Consider the following 8,680-nt stretch of genomic DNA (forward strand, 5'->3'; position numbering starts at 1 on the left):
CACAAAAAAACATAAACTCAAACTAGGAAAAATTACTTGCAAACATTATTTGCATCATCTTTCACTTGCATTATTCCTAGGTGTTTTTTTTTTTTTTTTAAATGGAATTATTTTCTTAATTTTTTTTCTTATAATGCATTATTACTGTATTAAAATGCAACCAATTTTTTTTTTTTAGCTGAGCCATCCTGCCGCCTGTTGGCAGCTCAGCTCGGGCCAGAAATCGAACCGCTGTTGCTCAGAGCTCGCACTCTTGAGCTCCCTGGGTCTTTTTAACTGGTCTCTATGTTTCTCCCACCCACCCACCTCCAGCCATCTATGACGCCTCCAGTGGCGTCCCATCTCACAGCACAAAATCTAAAGACCTTATCACCACTGACAAGACTGCTCCAGATCTGACCCCACTATTTCCTGATTCCTCTTTTCCTTGTCCATTCTAGTCTGTCCACTGCCTTGCTGCTCAAACATTCCAGCTAGTTTCTCTCTGTACAGTTTGCCATTCCTCCTGCCTAGAATGTTCTTTCTTGGGTCTTGATTACTCCCTTCTCTTCAGGTGTCTTCTCAGATCTCCATTTTATCAGACTTATAGCCAGACTTTCCTGGCCACTCTGTACAAAATAACATCCTTCAGACACACGGGTATTATTTTCTGTCTCTTTTTACCCTGCTTTATGTTTTCAACTATCACAGCTATCAACTTTATTTTAACAACTGTCACCACCTCACATATGTGTGAGTGTGTGTGTGTGTGTGTATAAATTCTTTTTCCTGTATCCCACTACTAGAATTGAAGCTCCTTAGGGTAAGGCATTTACTTTGTTTCCTGTTTTAACCCCAGAGCCTTAGGCCAGCGCTTGAATGAATAAAATATGACAAAGTACTGTCTTACCTAAAGTATAAAAAAAACTCTTTAAAAAATTGAATAATAGTAGAAATAGACAAAGGATCCTGAACAACCCACTAAAATATTTTAATGGCCAGCACACATGAGGTGTTCACCCTCATTCCTAATTAAATAAAATGCAAAATAAACTTGAAATTTGCATCATTCACATAGTAACATCATTCACATAGTAAATGGTTAAAACTTGTGAGGGTGAAGGGGAAGCAGGCACTCATATTATTAGTTGGAGTGCAAATTTGATACATTACTAGAAGGCGATTTGGAAATTTTTATTGAATTTAAATATTCTCTTCAGCTGATAAAGTTTTCTAAAAGTCATCGTAAAGAAACATTGGCACAGATGCTCAAAGATAAAGCACTGTTTGTAATAGTTGTCCTCCCTGCTTCCAAGGCTCACTAGTCCCAAAAGGATAAGCCATAGGACAACCTGGGAAAATAGGGTCCTGGAACTAATGCAGAGGTGACGTCAGACCATTTCTATAGACCGGGGTGGGGGTACCTTGGCATTGTTTCTGAAGGCCAGTCTTCCAGTTTGGCAAGAGCTCATAGAGATGACAGAACCTAAGTCAGGCTTTGAAAGACGAGCTCCAGATATTTTCAGCTTATGTTAAAAAAGAGGTGGGTGGGGGAGTGATTGCTTTTGGGGAAAGTACATAGGGGTGGAGAGAGAAGAATGAAGGCTTTTACTTTTCAATTTGTACATTTCTGAACATTTTAAATTTTCTGACCATGTACATGTATTACTTTTTTTATGTCTCTAGGATAATCTAGGCTAAGAAATTATGGGCCATGGTTTTGTCATCTTTTCCCTTCTCTACATTTTTAAAAATAAAAAGCCTAATAAATGTTAGTTGGGTTTTTTTATGGGAAGTGTGGAACTCTTTATCATCCAAATATAAAAGCAAGATTAATTTGGAATTAAAATGGGAGACTAAAAATAATTTCAAATCATTGAAGATAATATATCTGAACTTCTATTTTTAGTATGCTAAAATTCTTATGTGGTCAAATGCTTTGTAATATTTCCATTCAAGATATGCCTTCGCAAATTATCATCTTCCTACTATTACAACTTGCTATGTCTGTGAACAAGGGATCGAATTATATAAAACTCAGCTTTTTTCAAAACAAATATATTTTATGGCTTTTTGTAAAAACTTGAGTTTCCACAAACTGACATTGTATGATTAAGAAAAGAAAAAACAATGATAAACTTAGGCTAAACTTCTATAAACATATACTTTTGTCCCATCAGAGCATACCACTTCCAATAATCTTGCTCTCAGAGGCTCCTGTGGCAGACTTTTGGCTGCTAAGCATTATTGCCCCATGAGTTCAAATTGGCCTCTCTGTGGGAAATCGTGGTTGCCCAATCAAACTGCTAGTTTTCAAACCCCATGTGAGCAAAGGACTGTGTGTCTATTAACTTTATATAATCCCAGAAATTAGCACATAGTTCTCAAAAATAAGTCCGTAGTGAGTTAAAATGTTAGAAAAGAGTAGCCATGAGTTTTAAAAAACAAGTTATATTAGAGCCTTGGTGAGGGGGACAAAAATTCTATCCCAGGCTCTAGATGTGCTTGGAATCATAATCTCAACTTTCACTTCTGTTGTGTCACTTTGTGTATGTTTCTTTAACCTTGTGTTGTAATTTGCTGCTGACCTTACATTGTGATACACTTCATTGTCCTGTTTACGCTTTTCAAAATTAAATGTTATTTTCACAGGTGTATTTATTTCATCAAAATGTGTGCTATATTTCCCACGTGTGTTTAAATTCAGCCTCATGTTCATTTGAAACAGTTATGTGAATCAGCATATGCTGCAATTTCAAAGTAGTTTAGTCTTACTGGCTTGGTCATGTGATGCATTTTATTTAATTGCCTCAGTCCTGCAATTAGCAAAGTGAGGATGGCATTTCATAAAAACAAATGCCATTAAAATCTATGAACAAAAAGACGAGTATACATTTACTTGTTTGGCTTTGCTTTTTTAAAACAAAATTGAAAAATTTGGTAACACTACATTAAAGTAATAAAAATATTGAAAAGGATGACAAAAAGCTTCAATGAGATTGACTCATGTAAGGAAATGAGATAGCTAATGGTGAGCGTGTGTGTGGTACAGCGAGTCAAGAAGTCCCAGTGAATCCTGGGGCTCAGGTGGGCAGAAACCTGAGCTAGGCAGAGCAGACAAGTTAACTGGCATTGCTAGGAGAGACTTTCCAGATCAGCTGTATGCTGTCACTAAATAGATAAGGAAGCCATTTGCTCAGGACTCACTTTGTCAGACACAACCCGTATCCTACCATGTGGACCAGTGGACCAGTGGTCAAGGTTCCATGGTATAGACCCCTGGGGGCAGCCTCATAGCTCCTGCCTGTACCATTCCCCTGCTACATTATATTATTAGTTGCCTAGGACAGGTACATGCACATGCCTTACCTCTAACTCAGATGAGCTCTTGGGGACAAAATCTGTCTTTTTATATCCTCGTTGTAACTTGCATATAGTGCTCATATTATAGGGCATCAATTTCACAGGCCCAGGACCTACTAGAACTCCTCAGTATTGAGGTGGCTCTTTGCCTGTGGTGCCAAACCAGACACCAGTGTGGTGGTTACAAACGCTGCCTCAAAAAAACAGAATGCCGAGCTGGCCGAGTGGCACGTTGGTTAAGAGCTGGCTTGGGACGCCCCAGAGGGCCCCNCCCCTCTTGCAATTTTTAACAAATGATTTTGAAAACTTCTAGCTGCTACTAACTGGCAAAATATAAAGTACCTTTAGGCCTTAACCCAGGAAGTAAAAGCTAGGAGACTATACATATTCCAGTGATTTTTAAAATGGAATCAAACCTTCTCAACAGGTAATGAGGATTATTGCATTAAACAAGAATACCTTATATGTGAAGATTACAAATTATTCTGGGTGACACCAAGAAACTCTGCAGAATTAACCATGATAAAGGTGGGACTGATTCTTTGTTATTTCAATTGCCTTGTAAATAATGTGGGTTGAAGCAATACCTGTGGCCCCATGGTACCATCAAATCCTTTGAATAGCCTATAAGTTCCTTATAGGAAAGTCAGTGATGCATCAAGAAATCACTTCATTATATGACAGGATCAGGTATCAAAAATAAGCAATTGTGTAAGTCTCTTAATATGTCCAAACATATTAAGTATTCTCTCAATTTTATCTTTTTGAGGAAATCTGAAATTTTCTGCCTTCTCCAATCTCAACTAGTTATATTCTAGCACGCATACAAACACACAGAGTATTACTTTGAAATTTTCATTCACCACCATCCTAAGGGTTCACATTACCTCTTTCTTATATTGGATGCCCAGTTATATTGGATCCTATTTTGTCTTCTTTCTTGGTTTAAGCCTTCATGTTTTAGTAGCTTCCTGAGAAAAGATGCATGGGGTGTAAGTTTTTTGAAACTTTGCATGCCAGAAAATTCCTTATTTCACATCTTTACTTGATTGGTGGTTTGGCTGGGTACTAGAATTCTAGGTTCAAAACTATTTTCCTTAGAGTTTTGAAGATGAAGTCTATTATCTTTTGATTTCTAACCTTGATTTTAAAGTCTTTTGCCACTCTTTTTCCCTTTCTCTGGGTCCTTGCAGGATCTTATTTTTGTCCCCAGTATTCCGAAATTTCACAATTATATGCTTTGGTAAAAGTCTTTTGTTGCCCATATGCTAGGCACTCAATGGCCATTTCAGTCTGGAAACTCCTTAATTTCTAAGAAATTTTCTTCAAAAAATACAATTTTCTTTCCCTCAGTCTTCTCTCTTCCCTCATTTCAGAGCTCCTTTTATTAGGATATAGGGTATCCTGAACAGATCTTTAAAAATCTTAGCTATTTTCTCCTATTTTCTATCTCTGTCTTTTTTTTTTTTNCCATGTTGGTATGATCATTGCGCTCTTCCTGGGTGAGGCAATTGATTGCTGGTCATTGGTTGGCCACTCACGGCGGCTCATGGCAGCTCTCGCCCACTGCCAGCCACTTACGTAGCTCATGGCAGCCCACTGCAGCCCCGCTGCAGCCTACGCCGTCGCAGGTGACTCACAGCAGCCCAGCTCCAGGTTGAGCTGTTGTTCATCTTCTTAGCTCTAGAGGGCGCAGCGGCACTGGCCCTCAATGTGGGATCCGAACCGTGGCCCTGCTGCTCAGACCTGGTGCTCCCAAGCGAGCTCTTAACCACTTGGCCGGCCCTACAGTGTATTTTTGATGAAATATAGTCTGCTGTTTTCATGATACAAAACCTTTTTCCTCAAATGTTATAATCTTCTTTTTTAAATTGTCTTTTCTTGGAGATTCTGATGTGCTGCTGCTCTACCCTATGTTGAAAATCACTTATCTAATATATGTCTCTCTAAGTAAAAAAGATAGGGCCTTGATATGCTTATTAAAATATTTCAGCTAAACTTTATGTGGTTTTTATTTCAGGATGAATTTACAGGAATTGAACCCTTGAGTGAGGATGCTATTATCACAGGTTTCAGGAATGTAACTATTTGTCCTAACCCAGAAGACACATGTGACTTCGCAAGAGCAGCTCGTTTTGTATCCACTCCTTTTCATGAGATAATATCCTTGAAGGATGTCCCTTCTGATCCCGAGAGACTGTTGCAGGAGGAGGAGCTAGATGTGAAGACTTCTGAGGACCAACAGACTGCTTGTGGCACTATTTGCAATCCAACTCTTAGCATCAAGAAGCTGAGGTGACTGGGGATTATTGGTTGCCCAGACCAGATGGTTGAATACTCTGTTATTCTGTATGTGCTTATCAATTATAGCAATTAGCAAGCTTTTGCTGTGAGGGACTGTGCTAAGTACTTTACATGACAGTAGAGCTCCCCCAGATAAAGTGTCAGTGGGACTTAGTAATTGATTTGAATATGAGGGTTAGAAGAGTGAATTTTTTTTTTTTAAGATTTTATTGGGGAATTGGAGGAGGGAACAGCATTGGGGAATCGGGGAAGGGGAACAGACAAGTTGCCGTCCTTTTGTTCGTCAGTCTAGTTGTGGAGGACCTCGCTTCACTGGCCCATGTTGGTCTTGGGACCATTGCTCTCTTCCCGGTCGCCGGCCATTGGACAGTGGCTCACGCTGGCTGCCAGCCACTCACAGTAGCTTACGGCAGCCCATTGCAGCCCCCCTGCAGCCTATGCCATCGCCGGCGACTCACAGCAGCCCAGCTCCAGGCCAAGCTGTTGTTTACCATGTTAGCTGTAGAGGGCGCAGCATCACTGGCCCATGTGGGATCCGAACCAGCAGCCCTGCTGCTAAGAGCTCACGCTCCCAAGCCAACTCTTAACCAACGCGCCACTCGGCTGGCCCTGGTGTCCCTTTTTCTTTCTTGACCTTTTCTTATTGCAGAGTAAAAACTCTAGAGAAGGAATAAACAGGAAGAAAGTCAGTGTCTTAGTAAGTTTTTCTCAGTAGTTTAGAATAGATGTGAATAGGCATTTACTAGAGATTAGATAAATAAAGCATAAGTTCAGAAATTTAATGCTAGGTATTGCTTATCAAACAGGGTAAAGTTACCTAGATTTTGATTATGAATTGATTTCTGTTTTAGGAAAATAGTGGACTTTAACAATGAGACTATTAAATATCAAATAAAATTATAACAGGTAAGTTGATATATATAGAGGGTGCCAAAAAATTGTATACACATTTTAAGAAATGAAAAAACTATATTAATATATATACCGATAACAAAAGATGAATACAAGTCACGTTTGACTTCTGCAATTACAAGAGGTGCTCAAAGTGGTTACCATCAGCATCCAGACANGCCCAAAAAGGTAGCTTTGAAGTATGGACTAATTTGGGAGAGAATAGGTCTAGAATCTGAAGTATTAGACCCCCAAATGGAAGCACCAACTACACCTGGCCTTGGGGACAGGGAAGGAAATTGGTATAAAAGGGCACTGAAAATTATTTCATATCTAAATATCAAAATTATCAAATATGCCTCCATGTTGGTGCCTGATTTTTTTTTTTTAACTCTATTTATCACTGTTACTACTCTTAAGATTGCTGGAAAGCAGAAGATTCTAAGTACATCTCAACTAAAAATAATTAAGCATATATAGTTGAAGCACTGAAACATGACTTGGACCTGAAAGATAATCAACTTAGAAATTCTTGCTCTTAACCAAAATACAGCTCTTTAAACATTTTCATGTTTGCTTGTACAACTAATGACATAAAATTATGTATCTATATCTTTTATGTAATTGAGCCCTTCTATCCCTCTGCTCTCATTTCTCAGTCTACAGCTTTGACATATAAAGTTATTGCTTTGAGGCTGGACGATAAATCCAGATTCTTTCTTAAGATAGGCTTAGCTACCACCTAGTGACTTCTTCAGCAACCTTGGCAGCAAGACTGACAAACAACTGCTCTACGGATAAAACTTTGTTTCTGAAAGTCCACTCTGAGGAGAGGGAGGTGAATCTGAGGAAGCTACTTTGTTAGAGACCTTGCAACTGTTTTGCCACCTCTCCCTCCATTTCCCATCCCCTCCAACCCCAGTCCTCTGTATAGGGGAGAAAACAGTTCCTGACCAGTTAGGACCTATGATGTCTTAGTTTTCTCTTTGCCTAAGTAAGCATAAAACCACAAAGCGGGCATATCTCTATTAACCTTATATTTTATACATGTTTGTCTTGGGAGAAACAAGCCTCTTTTATGGCAGAAGCTTCAAATGATTTTTATTTCTTGTCTCACTAAGGCAGAAATAGCATAATAATGGAACTGGGGGGGGGGAAACAGCTGAAAAGACAGGATTTTCACTTTTGTTTGAAAAGAGACCATGGAATACATAATGCCTCACCATTCACAAAGTGTGCATCCACTGATCTTCTACGAGTGTAAGAGCCTTCATCCTCCCATGACGGTCATATAAGAAACCTTTCACCCAAGTCACAGTGCTCTAAGTGATGCCGAACCTGAATCTGGAAATAAAAACGTTTCATATAGCAGTAAGACTTTAGACTGTTTGAAATGACTTGTTGATGTGTTTAGGCTAAAGTCTTTAAGCAAAGAAATGCTTCTTTTTTATTGCCATTAGAAAATGAGGAATTCTTCATCCAACTGCACCAACTCTTTCTAATATGCCAAAATTTGCTTCCAATCTGGCTCCTAAAATAAAGGCTTCCCTAATGAGGAAAATACATTTTAAAAAATTTTTCAAAAAATTTTTTTAATATGGCAAACTTCAACTTTAATGAGGTTGTGGTTCCACCAAAGATGCAAGAAGCCATGAATATTTAATAGGATAAAGGTAGCATTTCAAATCAGTATGGGAAAAGATGGATTATTCAATAACTGGCATTGAAACAATGGGCTAGAGTTTGGACTCTGTCACCAGTGCCACCACTAGGTCATACAGCCCCTCTGTACATATTACAAAAGGCCCCCTCCACTAATGAACACAGCACCTCTCAGTGCACCATAGCTTGACTGGATTTCAGTCCCTACTTACTCCTCAGCCTGGTCTCTTGTGTAGTGAATAAATTGCGTAGCCATGTGCTGTGGTCTTTGCCGGTTTTACTGCTTATCTGCAAAACAATTTTAGATAGATCAAAAATGTTAATGTAAAAAACATGAAAATATAAAATACTATATGACTTTGTAATCTTTTGTCTGTGGGACATAAACCCAAGATTATAAATAAAACGATTGCTATTTATTACTATAGTAGATAAAATCTAACATGGCCACCTGTCTCTCCCCTCCAAAAAAAACCACAAA

The 8,680-nt window shown here is 38.8% G+C and overlaps 1 long non-coding RNA gene across 1 annotated transcript in view; it reads left to right on the top strand.

Annotated features, from left to right (window-relative positions):
• The window catches only part of LOC109383971 (uncharacterized), an 18,848-nt gene extending 14,986 nt beyond the window's left edge, over positions 1-3,862 (top strand). Inside the window, exon 3 of the long non-coding RNA XR_002124326.1 lies at positions 3,770-3,862. This is a non-coding gene — a long non-coding RNA (uncharacterized LOC109383971). The remainder of the gene's footprint in view (positions 1-3,769) is intronic.
• The last annotated feature ends 4,818 nt before the right edge of the window (positions 3,863-8,680 follow it).

Source organism: Hipposideros armiger, unplaced genomic scaffold (genome assembly GCF_001890085.2).
Source record: "Hipposideros armiger isolate ML-2016 unplaced genomic scaffold, ASM189008v1 scaffold_92, whole genome shotgun sequence".
Taxonomy (NCBI): Eukaryota; Metazoa; Chordata; class Mammalia; order Chiroptera; family Hipposideridae; genus Hipposideros; species Hipposideros armiger.